Consider the following 19,853-nt stretch of genomic DNA (forward strand, 5'->3'; position numbering starts at 1 on the left):
ATTTTACGGTATAGCGTTGCTAATAGCCTCCTTAATTCCGCCTCTTCTTCTATACCCCTCCTCTAAAAAGAACTTGAACGGAAATAGGCTCCTTTGACCCTTGGAAGATTCACGGGAATTCACAGTAATTTTCTTTGTATGTAACATATTGCCCCTTACGGGCTTTTCCATACGATACAAAATTGGGTGTTGGCCAGGTTTTCAAGAGGCAATGTACCAAGTTAGATGACCCAAAAGCTCCGTATGGCCCATTTCTCATTACTCAGTAAATTTTGCTGATAATTTTTAATTAAAAAATGCGTTTTGATTAATTTTCAGCTATCAGTTAGGTCACTCCGGCCAACATGCAATCTCCGCCCAAGAGTGTCCACTCCGTAAATTGAAGGTGCAGCTACATTTCTGACCGGGGCGGGCGGTGGGGATTATTATGGGGATTTCATGGTATTGTCTTTGAAAAAAGTCTTTTCATAATAAACCAGGAATTATTCTGCACTCTCTCTCGAGAAGAGAAGAGTAAGTTTGAGCTTGAAAAAATTCGCAAGATTGCATCAGTTTTGTTATTTCTTCACTCTTGTCATGCCATAACTCGCGTGGGCAACGCGCGAGTCGCAAGAAACTGCCCATCATTCTTTGCAAGAACAGTTCCGCCATGTTGTCGAACCGCCCACTTTGAAGATTAGACGAGGTATTTTCTAGATTAATTTGTCCTATTTTGGCCGGCCTCCTTGTTTTGCTGTCATTCTTCGTTCGTAAGGATGATTTTATATTAATGCAATATTTGGTATAAAGGTGAAGCTGGGACTGGGTTCTTCACGAGCAACCAGAGAGCCGGACACCCGTGTTAGCGTGTGAAATGCGAGGTAAGATTTTAGGGTATTCAGTATAAGTAGAAATTAAGGTTAAAGTTAAATTTGATTTATTTAGGGAGTTGGCTGTGGTAATATGCGTCCCGTACCCTTGTTTAGTGATTCTTTGTCTTGTACGAAAAGTCTCAAAATTGAGATTGTTGTTGAGATGGATCACGGGGAGAGGGGCTGGAAAGGGGGGGTGGGGGGGGGGGGGGGCGGTGGAAATGGGAAGGTAGCGGGGAGGGGATAAGTCATATAAGTTAGAATATTTTTCTTGAAGGACGATGACTTGACTCATTGTAGGTAGATTATTACTGCAGTTAAGGGTGCATAGAGCTGTTACACATTTTGTAACACTAAAAAACATGGTGGAGTATAAAATTTAAGGACAGCTATAACTATCTGACGACATCAAATGAAAGTAAATTATAATGTGCATTTATCTCCTAATGAGAAAATCCTGAATATCTACTTACTTTCAGTTGAAAACAAAATGAAAACACCGTACAGGAAATTGACGATAAAAACAGGAGTGAACGTGTTTGAAATTTTTGACATCCTTTCCATTGCTGTGAAAATTTTGGGACAAAAGTCTTGAAAATCGAGGTGCACATGAGTTGCAGAATCAAGTCGAATACGTATTTTTCACAGAAAACTGATTTTGTTGCGTTACATTCATATTTTTGAACCAGAGTTTTGGTTCGAAATTCAACATTAAACATAAGCATTTTGTCCAGCTTGTGAAAACGTTTGCATCGTTCATTTGGTTTGTTTCGTTTCCATCGTTTGGATAGTTTCTATTGTTTGCAGTGTTTTTATTGTGCGTTTTGTTTTCATCGTACATTCTTATCGTTCCTATCGTTTGTTTGATTTCTATTTTAAGTATCGTTTAGAACCCGGGTTTTGAACTATCTTTGCATTGTTGTTCTTGGAATGCAGGGAAATGTTCATGTGACTGGTCTACTTATGACATTCACACATGAAGCATGTCCCCAGAATTTGCATACTTACTTGGTGACTTGCCACATGAATCTCAACTTCAGCCTCAGTTGATACACAGTTCAGGCACAGGTCAGGCACAGTTTAGGCACGACTTTCAGTTTGGTGCATTAATTTTACGCACAGTTTAGGCACAACAAATGCACATTTTACATATTTTAAGAATCTTCCAATGCGCAGATCATTTAAAATGTTCAGCAACATTGTTCAAGGATGGGTTTAGAGTTTTTTCACTGAAAACATTAGCAAGCCTACTTTAATTCCCAATGCATTTTAAAAACATGCAAAATGTTTGAAGTAAATTTACAATGCTTGTAAACGATACTTGGAAAATTGTTGGAGTATCATTTTTGTTCCTAAACTGGACCAGAATCAGGCTGCCCTTCCTAAATTTATTGCACAATGAGCCAGTGCCATGACAGGTTTGAACTCAGTGAACTTTGGGATCAGCTGAAAGTTTCGTGGCTTTCAGTGGCAGCATTAAATTACTCATGTCATGTCAATTTCTGTTACATTAAGGCATGTTTAACATGACAACTTGTTTCAAACTACAAATGAAACTTCCTGTGCCTTCGTAAAAAACCTAGATGGAACCCAGATGAAATGACTGTGTTGACTCTTTTTGTTGACTTTTGATAAAATACAATTACAGGCTGGCCAATCAGAATCATTGGTTCCCACGACTAGTAAAATTCTAGGCTGAATGAAGCAGAGAGGTTTTCAACTGATTTATCCATTTTTTTTTTATTTAACAACTTAATTTAACAGTTGATATATCTTAATTTTTGTGACATTATTGTAGGTAATCGAGCAATTGATCTTAACTTCAGTGGAATATAAGATCTTTCAATTTTGAGATGCATTTTCTTGTCTGCACGAAACAACCTGTTAGAAGTTTTTTCAATATTTCAAAACACTTGAGAATGTTCCTACAAAATTGGTTGCAACAAACAGATGATCGTTTTGTTTACCAAGCCAGTTTTTCGCATGAAGGTTCCCTGTAAATCCCTTGTGATGTCAACCGATCATGTAGGTCTTTGAATAAATAAACATGAGGTGAGCAATTAAACGTTTGAAACTAAATGAATGATAGAGGGAAAACGAACGATAGAAATGATAGAAAAGGAAGGTTTGACACGATTTAACACCGGGAAACCAAACAAACGTTAGACACGTTGAAAATGCTGCAAATGCTGTAAACACTGCAAACTCTGCACCATTTGGGATTGAAAATGTAACGCCACCTACGTGAATTTCAGTGGGTCATATAAATTTTTCTCCTTGTTACTCGCTAACCCAGCAAAAGAGAGGAGTTTCAAACAGCACCGCAAGCCGATATAACAGAGAATCTATGACTACGATTGTTTCCGCTCACATTCAGTCCACAACAAAAGATATTTAAGTAAAGGTCGTACATTTATCAATGATTAGCGACTGGTAACCAACACCGTGCGCATGGCCTTTATAGTTTTATTTATTTCCGTTACAAGTTGCAAATTGCATTTTACCTCATCCCCTAGTAGTACCCAACATCTCCCTCCCTTAGGCATTTGACCCTAACCATAGTAGTACTCAACACCTCCCTTCCTTGGGCATTTGACCCTATCCATAGTAGTACCAAATACCTCCCTCCCTCAGGCATTTGGCCCTATCCATAGTAGTACCAAATACCTCCCTCCCTCGGGCATTTGACCCTATCCATAGTAGTACCCAACACCTCCCTCCCTTGGGCATTTGACCCTATCCATAGTAGTACTCAACACCTCCCTTCCTCGGGCATTTGGCCCTATCCATAGTAATACCCAACATCTCCCTCCCTCAGGCATTTGGCCCTATCCATAGTAGTACCCAACATCTCCCTCCCTTGGGCATTTGACCCTATCCATAGTAGTACCCAACACCTCCCTCCCTCAGGCATTTGACCCTATCCATAGTAATACCCAACATCTCCCTCCCTCGGGCATTTGACCCTATCCATAGTAGTACCCAACACCTCCCTTCCTCGGGCATTTGACCCTATCCATCCAACACCTCCCTCCCTTGGGCATTTGGCCCTATCCATAATAGTACCCAACACCTCCCTCCCTCAGGCATTTGACCCTATCCATAGTAGAGCCCAACACCTCCCTCCCTGGGACATTTGAAATACCTAACACCCTTTTCCACTGAGCCCTTCAATTTAGCTTTGTTATTTGCCAATCAAGGTTCTGGAGTCACTCCTTGTGGTTTGGTCAAGTCTGCATAGCGAATTACCCAGTCTGTACAAATGGAAGATATACTAGAGATAACTGATTGAAAGGGAACAAGTGGTTCAATTTTAAGTCACACACTGAGGAATGGCTGACTTTTTAAGAAAGACTGAAATAATAGAGATTTTAAAAATTACCTAGTTTACAGTTGATGGCAAAAAGGAAACAAGAAAAATTGCCTTCAACTTTTCTTTTCCTCTAATCAGTAAAACAATTGTGCAAAAAAAAATAGAAAAATTTCCCGTTCACATCAAAATATACATTCAAATATTCAACTTGTGACAACAAGCTTGTATTTAAGCTTCAGAAGATTTTGGCTGCATCAACAAATGTCAGAAATTGAACTTTTGAAATAAACTTTTGAAGAGTAGCAAATTATGCTGTCAAATGAGACTGATTTTTCTCTTTGTTTAAATCATTTATAACTTCTTTTCAACAGGTGGAGGCAAATTAGGACAAGACAGGAAGAGGATTATCATTATTTACCATATTCTAGGATGATGATTTTATTGCAGTCCAGGAGCAGGTAAACACTTAATGTGTTCTTATGCAATGATTAAATCAAAACTCAACCTGGCTCAGATCCCTGGTCATCCTCCTGAGGTGGAATTATTACCCCTGGGATTGTCTCTGGGATTACCCCTGGGATTATTACTGGGATTACCCCTTTCATTGCCCCTGATAGTTAATCCCCCAGATATTGATATTAAAATCACCAAATTCTAGGACAAGGAAAATTTAAATTCGCCGTCATTAGAAGTTGCCACAGGTCAGGAAAAAGTGAGGGAATGTTATTTATCTAAGATGGAAGAAAATGGAAAAGTTCCTCCTTCTTAACCATTAAAGCCTCACAATATTGGGTGCAAATAATGGTTCATAGAAAACCACCCTACATTTTGTACAATCTTGGGTGTACATTCAGATAGGAGGGCTTATTATTGTCCAAAACAATTTTTTGCATATAAGACTTTGGGAGGGGCTTATTTTCAGTTGGGGGGTGGGGCTTCCTTTTGGAATTTTATGGTACTCTACCCTGCTGTGCAACAAGAGCACTTTTTTCATGGTACAGATCTGACAGCCCTATAATATCTCTGTGGCCCACAAACCTTTCAATAAATTATGACACTGTTTAGCCTAGGGGTAAATCCATTATTAAACAGCACAAAATCAAATGGCTTAACTGTCAGGAAAGAGAGATTGGCAGGTATCTCAACAGAAGATGAACACAATGCAAACAAGTGTGATACTAATGAGGATATCACTGAACACCATTAAGAACATGGGAAGTTCATTTGTCACATATCAATTACGATAAACAGTAGTACAATACTGAATGCTCAATCATGAGTGAACGTTCCCTTATTCTAGCAGTTAGCACAAACACTATTCATGTCTGTATTTAAGCTTCTATCCAGCTGTGTAATCTAGTAAAATTTCTTAGCTACTCCTAGACTGGCCCATATATTTGTTAGCCCCATTCATGGCTAACAAGCTTGCCACATTGCATCTATTTAGTTCATAGTACAGCTCTACCTGTTGGTTGAACTTTGAGACACTGTCTTGCGATATAAATCTCAATACACTGTTACAGGGCATTATCCTGGTAGCTTGCATGAGAGTACCCAGTTTGTAGCAATTGAAAGGCTTGGTGGAAAAAGGGCATTAGCTATTTTTGGTCAAAAGCGAACTCTGTTAAAAACACTCCAAATGTCACAATCATGCAGTTTTGTTTAGGCATTTTTGAGATATTACATATGCAATAAATTTGTATTTGTTGTGAGTCACGTCAGCGTGCGATCGCAAAGATGTTGATTTCACTTAAAATACAGCAAAGATGTTGATTTCACTTAAAATATAGCAAAATGTTGATTTCACGCAACGCGTATGATCAAAAATGTTGATTTCAGGTCAAGAACATTTAAACTGTTGATTTCACATTAACGTGTTACTGCAAGGATGTTGACTTAACCCCTTCACTGCTACAAGGATGTACTGAGTACTTCCTGTATCAGATTACTTATATGCTATAAGGACGTACTCAGTATGTCCTAAATCAGAGTACTTGTATGAATATTTCCTCACCTTGTAAAAACAATGATACCGCAAACAACTAAACTTATGAGGGTCTGGTAAAGACTAGTACGCTTAGTGACAGGTACATGATGAAAAACTCAACAAAATATAATTTTCTTGTCAAGCACATGTTATCTGCCATCTTGGATTTTCCGTGTGTGGTTATACCCAGCAAATTGTGCGATGGTCTCGTCCTTTTTGCATTTGAAATTGGCAAGCAATGTCTAGGTATACTGTGATCGAAATTCTAAATAGACTGTGGAGTGAATCTGGCAACCAAGAAGATATTTCTGGCAATGAGTTTGAACAAAGTGGTGAAAATGATGAAGATTATTTGGACGAGTCTGAAAGCTCAGATGAGTTTTTATTGTACATTTAATTTCTGTAGCTGAAAACTGTGTAGAAGATTAAATATATTTTTGTATTTCAAACTTTGTAAAAATACCCAAATTTGTCCCCCATGTGGATGAAAAAATGGCCTGCCTTGAAAGGGTTAAAATTCAGCAAAATGTAGATTTCAAGCAACGCACAATGTCAAAAATGTTGATTTCATGTTAAAAACGGTTAAAGTGGCTATGAAGTAAAAAATAATTGCTGCTTATTTGAAAGGCTTTTCAAAGTAAAGAAGAATGGTGTTTCCCTTTTTGGAATAACTTTCTTCGTTTTAGAGATATTTACGTTTTTGTATTATGCAAATAATGAAAGTGATGACGTCATAGGTGGTTCCACTAAAGCAGTACAACACTCAATCAAGAATATCTCTAGAAATATTAAAGCAGTGTTCTTTAAACTAGGCACCAGAAATGTACATCACAAATGAAACAACACCTTATTTGCCGATAAACTGGGTTCACTCCTTGTGGCTCGGTTAAGTCTGCATAACGACTTTCCTAAAGTCTGTACAAACAGAAGATACACCAGAGGTAACTAATTGAAAGCAAACAAATGGTTCAATTTTAAGTCACACACTGAGAAATGGCTGACTTTTTACAAAAGACTGAAATAACAGAGATTTAAAAATTACCTAGTTTACAGTGGATGGTAAAAAGGAAACAAGAAAAATTGCTTCCAATGTTGTTTTCTTTTCCTCCAATCAGTAAAGCAATCCTGCAAAAAGTAGAAAAATCTCCTGTTCCCATCAAAATATACATTCAATTTAGTATTCTCTCTGTAGCGTATGAACTGCTGAAGACAGACTGCAATAGTTTAATTTTCACCCTTTGCTATCTGTTGTAAACATCATTGCTAACCTCCCTCAGGGCTGTCACCAAGGGCCAGAGGTTGATGATTTTCTCTAGCTGCTGTGAGTTGGAGTCCCAGCTTAGTTTGATAGAAAACTAAGCATTGAAGACTGGAAAAAACTAGAAGCAAAGGCAGTTTACATTTCAAATATCATGCTGTCTGCTGCTTTGTAAATGCAACAAGAAGATCTGTTAGATCTTAAAACCGCGCTTTTAAAATTTAACTATTTTCTTAGCACTACAGTTGCAACGCAGTGTACATTCGAAAGTAATCCTTGATGATTCATTGATTACTGTAGACATCACATCACTTGATCAACACAGACTGTACTATTGCACCATCAGTCGTAGCCGTTGCGAAATCTCCGATGACATAATAGTGTTAATCTGGAACTTTCTTTGGGATAAGTATGGGCATGAAGATACGAACACTATTAACAACAGCTTTCTTTCTTAAAAGTTAAGTTTAAATTTAATATTTTCCTTGAGTAAAGGGCTAGCAAAGAAGTCACACGAGTCACATAATTCAAGAATTGCGTTATCGACAGCTATCTTTAGTACGGTGGTTATTTCCCTACCAATGACGTAATCATTGCATGTCCTGACATGTTCTTTGCTTGGCTTGCAAATATTTCATTTTCCTTCCGATCTATGAACTCGCTGCGATGAAAGAGCCAAAGAATTTACTTCATTTGCCTAAAACCACAAGAAATACTCGCAAACTTGCAAATAAATTAATGACCATCGCTTCTGGCGAAATAAACTTCCAAAGTAAACACGATCTTATTAGTCACGTAGCGAAAGTGAAAGCTGCAACGTTAACGCATTCCATGGCTGACGTAATACCTTTTTTTAGCGTATTTATTAATCCCTTTGAATCCAACGCTTCGATAAAACCAAAAGAAAATATATTTTACCCACAACAAAGGAAACAATATCCGTAAAAGTATCCGTGTATTGATGTTTTAACAGCTTCTGGCGGAAAAAACATCACACGTTGCATGACTCGGAATTTGGCCGAGCGGAGGTCTGCGTCTGGTCACCGACAAAAAAAAAAATAATAAACCACGGGTAAACCTAGAACCGCGCTCGGCCCATGGCCGCGCGGTTAATAATCCAATTATGTTTTGAGTTTTCGCCATTCTCATTATCTATTAACTCTCATCGGGCAAGTTTTCACTCTCTCCATTAACTATCAACTCTCATCGGGTGCGTTTTCACTATCTCCATTAACTATTAACTCTCATCGGGCGAGTTTTCACTATCTCCATTAACTATTAACTCTCATCAGGGGAGAGATGCTCAGGTTTCGTCAATTCCAGAAACCTTCAAAGCAATCAATGACTTTATGGGATTATGCAATAATTGCATAATCCTACAAAAATAGTGTATCCCCTGGTAGTACAGTTTGGAAACACTTAATATGTACCACAATGATTATTTCTTTTCCAAAATTTTTAATGATCACTAATTCAACAACATGGGACAACAACTTGCATTTAAGCTTCAGAATATTTTGGCTGCATTAACAAATGTCAGACAGAAATTGAACTTTTGAAAGAAACTTTTGAAGAGTAGCAAATTATGCTGTCAAATGAGACTGATTGTTCTCTTTGTCTAAATCTTTCTATATTCTTTTCAACAGGTGGAGACAAATCAGTACAAGACAGGAAGAGGATTATCATTATTTACCATATTCTAGAATGATAATTTTATTGCAATCCAGGACCACGTAAACACTTGTGTTCTTATGCAATGATCAAATCAAAACTTAACCTGGCTCAGATCCCTGGTCATCCTCCTGAGGTGGAATTTACCCTTGGAATTACCCCTGGTATTGTCTCTGGGATTACCCCTGGGATTATTTCTGGGATTACCCCTGGGATTTCTCCTGATAATTAATCCTTCAGATATTGATATAAAAATCACCAAATTCTAGGACAAGGAAAATAATATTTAAAATTTAAATTCACTGTCATTAGAGGTTGCCACAGGTCAGGAAAAAGTGAGGGAATGTCATTTATCTAAGTTGGAGGAAAATGGAAAAGATCCTCCTTCTTAACCATTTAGTAAGCCTTGCAATATTGGATGCAAATGATGGTTCATAGAAAACCACCCTACATTTTGTACAATCTCGGGTGTACATTCAGATAGGAGGGCTTATTATTTTCCAAAACAATTTTTTGCATTTAAGACTTTGGGAGGGGCTTATTTTCAGTTGGGGGGGCGGGGGGGGCTTCCTTTTGGAATTTTATGGTACTCTACCCTGCTGTGCAACAAGAGCACTTTTTTCATTGTACAGATCTGACAGCCCTATAATATCTCCATGGTCCACAAACCTTTCAATAAATTATGACAATGGTTAACCCAGGGGCAAACCCATTATTACACAGCACAAAATCAAGCGGATTATCTGTCAGGAAAGAGAGATTGGCAGGAATCTCAACAGAAGATGAACACAATGCAAACAAGTGTGATACTAATGAGGATATTACTGAACACCATTAAGAACATGGGGAGCTGGGATGGCACAGTGGTGAGAGCACTCACCTCTCATAAAATGGGGCCTGGGTTCAACGCCAGGGTGGTGCCATATGCGGGTTGTCATGAGTTTGTTGTTCGTTCTAGTCTTGCTCATTGGGTTTTTCCCTGGGTTCTCTGGTTTTCTTCCCTCTGCAAAAACCACATCTCCAAATTCCAATTCAACCAGGATAGAGGACCCACATGAAAACCAGCCAAGGCTGATGTGGCTTCCTCTGTAAATATTGAGATTTAACATGATACAAATCACAAAACTGACACGAATATAGGTACAAGCTACTTTTGTTGACGGACTCAAAAGCTGAAAGCTGACCACTAACCTGAGACCTTGACTGAGTGATCACTGATTACAAACTATATGTGGGTCTTTGAAAGAGCTTACAACATCACTTTGTGATTCACTGTCAGTGCTACTGACCAGAGATGGGAAACCATAGACTAAGAAACAACTGTTGACTGTTAAAAAAAATTGTTGAGTTGACTCTGAAGATGACTTACGTTCTCTCTGATATTTTTCAAAATAAAAACTAAAATTAGTTATCACCAACAGTGCTGTTCAGGGCAATCCTTGATCAGTGATTGCACTTGTCTGACTAGTACGTCTTGGCTCAGTGAAAAATATTCTCCAGTCAGTGTTGGGAAAAAGTTAGAGAAATTATTTTTCTTTACACTGGGCAAATAGACGGGTTTTTTTCTTACTCCCTCCCCTGGGAAGCTTGTAACAGGAAAGAGTTATGGGTTAACAGTAAATTTTCTCAGGTTTGGCCAGGTTAAGGAAGTAATGTGATTTGATCATTGCATTGTATGATGTAAACCAAGTTCTGCTTTAGACTTTGCAATACCACAGACATGCTTGCTTACAGTCATACAATTGGCCCATCAACCAAATTGGTTTTGCACACTTTGACAGTGGATAACCCATCTGTTTTTGGTTTCATTATTATTACTGTATTTCCTTTAACTTCAGAAGGGGAACTCTTTTAAATGGGCATCCTTTTAGGGGGGGGGGGGGGGGGGCTAGGGGGCCACGTCTTATTAATAGGTCAACATGTAAATGGGTTTTGCATTTAGCTGAATATCGCTTTTGAACATTCAGATCAAAATTGAAATTTGTAGGGAAAAAATTGATTGGGACATTTAGCTTGTTATCCGTAGGGAACTTATTACTTAAAAAATGAAAAATTCTTCTTAGTGCCATCATTCAAAATATTATGAGCAGTTGTAATCAAAAACACGATTTTTTTTAGATGAAGAGTCACTGCAATTTGCTGTCAGTGTTATCTCCATTAAATCAGATTTAAGGACTTGAAGTTGCACAAATGAAAAACCTTAAATTGGTAGCTATGAATGTAATGCTTTTGATCTGGACCATATTAACTATTTTAATTTATGTTCCCTGTGAACAAAATCACCTTCCACTGAGATCGAAACTGTAATTTTTGTTGATGAAAGAAATATTTTTGGATAGGTTAGTAGGACTCAACTTAGGGAAGGGGCCAAGTTGAGGAAATACAGTAATTTTAATTGTCAAAAGTTGCTTTTGAAAGTAGATGCCCAATCATATGTTATATGTCCTAGACCATCTCTCTCCTGACCAATCCTTTAGAATAGAAACTGTTTTTTTTTTTTTTTTTCAATTCTCTTTCAAAAAATAAGGTTCCAAAGTTTACCATAATTTCATTTTACTGTTTTAAGACAACAGAGTTCATTTTGTGGGGTGTGAATGAAGCTGAGACCACTGTATAATTTAAAAAAGTGAATGATAAGACAGTCAAATATAATTTTCACTAATTGATAATTTTGAGGCACTTACTAATTTATGAATTCTCACCCAAATTATCGATAAATTTATTTGAGTTTGTGGCTTATTTCTGACTTCTTATGAAAGCATTTTAGTGACTGTGTATTGTCACATCATGTATAATAAATTGAGTTTACTAGAAGAACTAGAGAACTGTTTTGCCTATTCTTTGACTTGCTTCACAAAATTGCTTAGAAAAAAAAAACAGTCAAATATATTTTTTTTAAAATTTGTAATGGAATTTAAAATCTCTTTCTTTATTGTTTCTAAGAGTGACATCCTCTGTTATCCACTGTCAGCAAATTGATTGAAACTGTTTTTGTTTTTTTTTTCATGCCGTGGTTTAAACTTGACTTCTGTTGTGTTGAGCATGTCTGTGGTACTTGTAGTTGTTATACAGTGGCTCATATCAACAAAATATGAAGCTATCATGCAAATTATGTTATTCCCTACTCTTATCCCTTCAGCATGAGTTGTACATGAAAGGTTTTCAATTTGCCAAAATCCACAAACTTTTACAGAAAAAATATCTAAACAAGTGTTATGGAGAAATTTTTTTCAACCAACAGAAAAAAAATGCTGCTCAGTTGCTAAGGTTAATTTATGCCAATTATAGAACAATGTGGAGTATTTAAAACTGTTACATTTGCAAAAATGATCTGTGATTTCACTCTCTGTGCTTTTCAGTAGTTCTGTAGGAGGGAATATTTTCAAGTTCAGAAACAAAAATTTCTCATTCCAAGCGTCTTACTTACATGAAAGAGATTTGAAAACGGTAAAATTGAAATTTTGTCATGGTAGAAAAAAAGCCAGAGCATTGTTTCGTGTCAAGTCGTGACTAATCCGAACCTTTCAAGCTGTTGTGGTTTGGCGGTTACCTTTTGCGGTTTCATCTCACATCTGATTGGTCGCAAAACAATAAACATTCAACAAATTTTTTCTGGTGTTCCCGGTTTTATGGGAAAGACTGTTATTTGACAAATGCTGAAATTGAAATTGGCACTCAGTACATGTAGATCTTTATGAGACGACATGTTTTCAAGTTCCAATATGTCAAATTTCCTTTTCATCAGTGTTCAAAGAGATTTCTACCAAATTCTCAGGAGTCAGTTTTCAATTGAATTATTGCAGGATGTATCATTTAGAGTTGTTGCTGTTATTTTCAGTTCTAATGGTATGAAAAGTCAATAGACCATTTTACAGTTGTCTGCTCAGTGACCTGGCCTTTGAATGTCACCAAGGCTGGAGGTGACCTTGTTTTGATAAAGACCTCTGCTTTTGTTGTGTAAATCAGGTGTATTTACCTGACAAAAGCAGAGACGTCTGTGTCAAAGCAAGGACACTTCCGACCTCGCTGCCATTCAAAGGCCAGGTCACAGAACAGACAACTGTAAAATGTTCTATTGCCTACCATTTGCACGATAAAAGCATTTACATGTAGATTTGATTTCTTTGAAATTCTCAATACATGTACTCTGTCACTTTTGCTGAAGGGATAAGTCCTCAAGGAATGTCATTTATTTAGTAATATTTGTTTTTCTTAATTAAATTAATCGTTTTGAACTCATGAAAAATCGAAGAAAAACTTTATAACCCATTTCGGAGTTAAACGATCCTCTTTTGATGAATATGGGCCACTGTTCAATAAGTTATCAGCACTGAACAGAAGAACTTTGTCTGTTATGAAACTATCTCAAACACAAAGACGCATTATTTGAGAGTGTAGCAGTCTCTAAACTTGGATAAATTTTGATTCATATTTGGAGATTATCTGGAAATAGCGTAAAATTCTATAAAATTAATAGAGATTAAATATCACAGAAAAGACCAAAAAATATTACATTTATTCTCGAGTCGGACTTTTCATAATCTCATGATTGCGTCTTTGTGTTAATGTATGCCTCGTTTCATTGCGCTCAATTAGAATTTACAAAATGTGTTTAGTCGCTCACTTTGGGAATTTCTTTTTGGGATAAGTTTTTCAGTCAAACGTTTAAGCGTCAGAAACAATCGTCATCGACGAAAAAGATTTTATAAATATTTTATTTTGTGATGTAAAATTAGCATTTCATTGCACGCTTTTTCAGCGTTTGTTTATTTTCGCGAAATTTCAAAGCACAGTTAGGCAAATTCTGGGTGGTTTTAAATGTGCGCGGGTCTCAAAATTGGTTATGCTTACACATCAAAACGGTGTGTTCGACAATTTTTTTTAATCAGACTCTCAAATTTTACAGTGATGCAGCCGTCATTACATTGATCAGATCTTTGTCGAGTTAACGTTTTTCAGCTTTTCTGCGCTTATTGATTGTCTTGATTTATGCATTCAGCCAAAATTCAGCATAACACTTGATGGCAGTCTTGTATCGCGCTAAACTAACGGCTTTGTGTAACAATAAAGTTTGCAAAATTTGAACATGGGAAGGGAAAAGTGGGAATATTCTTGAGCAACTAAATACAGTTTGGATCCTAACAACGCGCTAGAGGTATACTGAGAGTTTAAGCGCGGACAAAGCCTTCAGTGGTGTTTTCTTTTAAAAAGCAGAACTTGGTTTTAAGTCCTGTTATTCAGTGTTATCTGTCACGCAACTGGTCTCGCGATATTCTCGAGGGCAGCGTGACAAGTGCGTTGCGTGAGACATTACGTCGTGTAACACACCGTGCGACGGACAAAGTTCTTGCAAAATAGTTCGCTTCAACAGTTGCAGAGGGTCAGAACTTAGTTCTACTTGCCGCTGCTGTTAAAGCGAATTGTACTGCATGGATTGCGACCGTTGTGCGTTGTGTTACACGACGTAATGTTTCATGTAACTTGTCAGGCCGTTTTCGAGAAGATTGCGGGGTAAGTTGCGTGACAGATTACATTGTATATCAGGACTTAGTCATGGACACAAGTGTTTACCTGGTTAGTTATATGATGGATTGCTGGTAAAAACCACAACACACAAAATATGTCTCTTTGTCTCTTTATTTGCGTTTTCATTGTGTTCAAAAAAAATAAAAATAAAAAAAATCTAGCCGATCTTGTCCCTGCTTGTCGGGTTGCTTTCACTCCGCTCTGAGTTGAAGTGTCTCTTCTGTTCCTCATTAATATTCCAACTTTAAAATCCTGGTTTGTTTATCTGCTCCGCCATCTTTGATGACGACACTTGGCCACTTTAATGATATGGCCGTTTGCTCTCAAGTGGAGATGGCACAATGAGGGAAGTGAGAGCCTGCTCCCCATGCCTCCTCGGTTTCACTCAACTAGGTCATAATGCCACACCATTTGAATTGGAATTTTTATTAACTTTGAGAGCCGTAAGTAATGCGCAAAAAAAATTAATGCCAAAATAGTAAAATTTAAGATGCGTGTTCCAAACATTGTATCTAGAAATTTCCGTTGGAAGCACAGGAAAAACGGAAGCGCTAAAGTACAAGTCATGTTTAGCAATTTCCATGGATGCCAAGAAAAGAATGGATCGCAAAAAATCATTGATCTGACTTGCCGACCAAACCTCCTGCCGACTGTCGTCCCACAAACTTCACCAAAAGAACACAAGTCACTTGAAACCCTTCCATCTGAGCTGATACAAGTTTATGAATTTTCTATCGCCTATGTTTAATTAAGGGGAAGATAATTTTGCGGTATTTTGGGCGAATGAAAGATTAGTAATATGTTTTGCGGCTTAAACCTCTGAAATTTTGCTATAGTAAACAAAAATGCAAAAGCCGATCAGTTAGAATTGAGTAAAGCTTGTTTTGATATTAGTTATTTGAAATCAGTAGAGGTTTATATTTATAAAAAAATATTCTGTGCTTATGAATCGAAATATTTTGCGAAAGAAATCTTGGTGTTTATGTTTTGCGCGCAATTTTCTGTGGATAAATCTTGATTAAATATTCAAGGTTCTGAACCGATTTAAAATGCAAAAACGGTAGAAGTTTGAAATTAATTTTATTCTATTGTAATTGTTCAATTTGGTTTTGAATAGCATCAAACAACAAAGCATCCTCGAAGACCCATTGGGAGTTAATCGGGGCGTGACTAATTAAGCCGAGCGGCCAGGGGCCGAGCGGCATAATCGGCGCAACGAAAGTTACGTCACACGGAATTTAGCGCTCGGTTTACTTCGTCTTGCCACGATTAACTGCCGCTGTGTCCTCGGGATGACAATGAAGTTGATCAAGTACTATTATTAAGTGAAAAAGAAGTTTCCTAGGTTTAGTTTTGATTTGGAAGTCAAGATGGACGATTGGCCTACAAGATTAAAATAAATCGAAATTATACAATTTTTTTCTGGTTATGAATGAGGAAATTTTAAAGTCTTGGAATTCAATATGGACGAAATCAAAATCGACTGAAAATATGTTCTGTTTAAAATATAGTTTCCTATGCTTTCAATTGTCAAAGTTCTGAAGTCAAAAAGAGCAAATTTTGGTCTAAGAAAAAAAAACATATATTTAAGGGTGCGTTCCTCTGGGGTCATCTGGATCAGGATCAGTGATCCAAAATCTGTCTGGATCATGGTGCATCAAAAGAACCGATGAATCCACTATGGTCATGGATTCATCGGTTTCTTTGATGCACCATGATCCAGACAGATCTTGGATCACTGATCCTGATCCAGATCACCCCAAAGGAACGCAGCCTTAGTTAAAGAAAAAGGTTTCGATGTTTGACTGAGTTTTGGAAGACATGATAAACAATTGGCCCACAAAATCACATTTTATAGTTGGATACAATATAAAGTTTCGAGGTTTACATGTAATTCAAAGTTTTGGTAATCAGTGTAACAATTGGCCTATGCTCAGAAATTTGTTTTAGAAAACAGAAATATTTAATTGAAATTTGTCAAAATCCTTATTACTATAGACTCCCTTTACAGCCGTTTGTTTGGAGTGTCACACAACACTCCTGCAAACAAGCGTTGTGTGACAACCCAAGTGATGCCTGTACGAGGGGCTACTTAACAATTAGACCCGTAGCCCGCAAGGGCTACGGGTCAATAGCCCATGAGGAAAAGCCTCATGGGCTATTGACCCATGGCCATTGAGGGCGAAGAGACTAATTGTTTTAGTATCACCCAACTAGTCGGACAGAAAAGGTAATAATAAACTTAGCAAATGCAAGTTGAAGAAATATTCATTTGGGAATAAAACAAAAGAAAGCGTCACACTCGATTGTGCCAATTTCACTACTCGAGGACTATTACTAATAGTCCTCTAGTAGCGTAGCCAATGAAAATGCAGGATTTGCATTAGTCCATTAGTTGGGTGATACTAATTAAGATTAGCTCATTCTAAAGTTATTCTGAAAAGAGATAAATTGGTAATTTCAATCGACTGTTTAATGTAATTAGGTCGAATAACTGGCTATAATTAGGTCGAATAATTGGCTAAGTCAATAATTAAAGCTTAAATTGTTTTTAGTTCGAAAAGAAAATCCCTAACCAAGTATCAGCTCTTTCAGAGGAATCCCAGATGACTATTAGCTCAATCTAGTGTCGCTTGTGAAATTCCAGTCAAGCCAGATCAATGACCTTCACTGTTCTAAACTAACCCCAACATCCTGGAAATGTACTACCCATGACCTGCACTAAAGCACTACTGTTTTACATCCTCAACAACAAAAAATTTCCAGATACACTGATTGAAAGCAAACATCTTTGAAGCCAATTAGAATAAAGGTGTGGTATTCTGACATAGTCAAGTAAAGCCAAGAAGACATGAAAAGCAAACTCTCACCTTCCCTCATTATGCCTTCTCCACTTGAGAGCAAACGACCACATCATCAAAGTGTCCAAGTGCCACCATCAAAAATAGCGAAACAGATAAACTCACCAGGATTTCTCAGTTGGAATATTGCAGAGGAACGTCAGAAACACCGTCCTCAGAGCAAGAGTTTCCACAACCCTGCAGGGACATTGATCGGCTAGATGTAAATATGACCATTTGTGGTGTGTGTAGATGTGTGGGCCATCTCAGTTCCTGAAAATAATCTAAAATATGCTAAGTTCAGTGGAAGACATAAAAGCCACTTAAATTGGAAAACAAACAAGCTCATTAGCCCAGTAAGAACAGAAAAAGGCCTACCCCTAGTCCAGAAAAAACCTTACACCTTAGAATATCTTTAGTTATTAACTGGTTCTGAAATGCTATTCAAGTTATTATAATTCAAAGACCTACTTAACTTTGCCTTAAGACTTTTTGGCAAAGAGTTGCAAGACAATAATATTTCTGCAATTCTGAGGTGTAGTTGAAAACAGCAATACCTGAAGATTTCCCTTAGTGAAAGGATGCTCCAAACTATAACAAAATTACTCTTAAGTTTCTTGCTAAGACGCTAGATGCTCATATATATGCAAGCCTGACTTGGCAACAGCTATTAAACCCAAAGGGTGGTACCATTCTGTACCCATGGATTGGATTTTTCTGTCAATTCCCAGCAAGATTACTTTCACATGAACATAAATTTTCTGCCAATGTTTTTAAACTAGCTAAATAAGGAGTTGCTTACTTCTGTGCTAATGAGCTTGTTGTTTCACCTTTAAACAAAGTTGGCAAAAAAAAATCATAAAAAAAAACTTAGTTCAAAATTTTGTCATTTGAAATTGATCATGCAAGAAATAAAAATTTTGAGCAAGATTTCATTTACTGAACTTGTGAAATCCTAAGGATTGGTAGAAATAATTGGCTCATTAGTAATTTCTTTATCAGACAATTGAATTTAATTTGTTGAATTGTTTTACTGTTGAGAAAGTATAGTTTTAGGATGCCATCTGTGTTTAAAGGTGAAAGAATAACATTGTAGTCTCAAGTGCCATCACGCTACTCTAATCTAGAGTAAAAATGTATAAAAAATGAGAATGACTCCACCCGATTAAGTCATAAATGGCAAGGGTTTTTGGCCGACAAGATTACTGTTAACAAGTAAAAGGAAGAAACAAAAGCCTAGAGCATGATGAACATTGAAACTACAAAGTGTCTTATAAAATAAGGAAAAAATTTCTTAAAATACAAGTCCCTATTGAGCAGCTTCTTTCCCAAAAAGCAAATACATGTAGATTACATCAATTTGAAAGATTTTCTTAAGTTAATAAAATCAGGAAAAAATTTGGCCAAGCAAACTAAATTACTTGGAATTCTCTTAATATATCTCAAATTTCAAATGCAATTGTAAAGAATGCTGTCAAATGATGGATGGTACAAATTTGCCAGGCTGAACTCTGAAATTTGTTCCTATCAAAATGTTCAACAAAATAAATGAATGAGCCAGGCTCTTTCCTTTTTTTGTTCAAATTTCATTCACACCATTTCAAATCATTTGAGTTTCTCCAAGGTTCCCCTCTGAATTTGCCTGCCCCAGTCTATCTGACAACATGAATTGAGACAAAAATGAACAGAAGTATAACAGCTAGAATGTAACAAAAAAAGAGAATGCTGCCATAAGATAACTGCTCAATAGGAATCTTGAAAGCAGAATGAACTGAGTTGTCATGAGCAAATAAGTGGCTTCAATAAAATTATCTACAACTTCATATGTAGTCTTGGATTTAAATATGTCTGATCAATTTTCCCTAATATAAACCAAAAGTATCAATTGAACTTGAATGCTTTTCAGTTTTTTAACTGAAATGATTTTTTTTTTTTCATCTGTTTGGTAATTGAAGAAACTTTTGGTTTGAACTCTCCAGGAGTAATTTAAATTAATTGATCTCAGATTTGAATTTGACAAAATGCAATGACCTAGACTAAAATATTTTAAATCTTTTTTATTGTGTACATCAAAATATCTGTACACATGACAAAAAATAAATCAAAGTAAATATAGTTCATTTATAATAAAAATAACTTTTAGTTGAGGGTTTCCACAGTTTTTTTTTTTCAATCAATTTTTCAGTTTTTGATTTGAACAATAATATTCAGTTATTGTTATAATAACAAATTGAGTATTTTTGCACAAATTTGAATCTTCAGTTTGTTCTTGAACAAATTTTTTAGTCCTTTTTTCTAAATGAATTTGAGTCTTCTTTATGTACACTTAACTGTCTGCACACATGAAAAAAAAAACTTTTTTTTTTTTTGGATTAATTGAAATAGATTTTAGCTTTTGTTGAGTCTC

General features: G+C 36.6%; 1 long non-coding RNA gene across 1 annotated transcript; it reads left to right on the forward strand.

Annotated features, from left to right (window-relative positions):
• Positions 1-631: 631 nt before the first annotated feature.
• Positions 632-9,415, forward strand: LOC110059547 (uncharacterized). Its single transcript, XR_002297780.2, has 4 exons — positions 632-685; positions 790-860; positions 4,536-4,622; positions 9,056-9,415. It is a non-coding gene; the product is annotated as an uncharacterized LOC110059547 (long non-coding RNA).
• Positions 9,416-19,853: the final 10,438 nt, after the last annotated feature.

This window comes from Orbicella faveolata, unplaced genomic scaffold (genome assembly GCF_042242905.1).
Source record: "Orbicella faveolata isolate gen_17 unplaced genomic scaffold, um_ofav_v1 contig_4, whole genome shotgun sequence".
NCBI lineage: Eukaryota > Metazoa > Cnidaria > Anthozoa > Scleractinia > Merulinidae > Orbicella > Orbicella faveolata.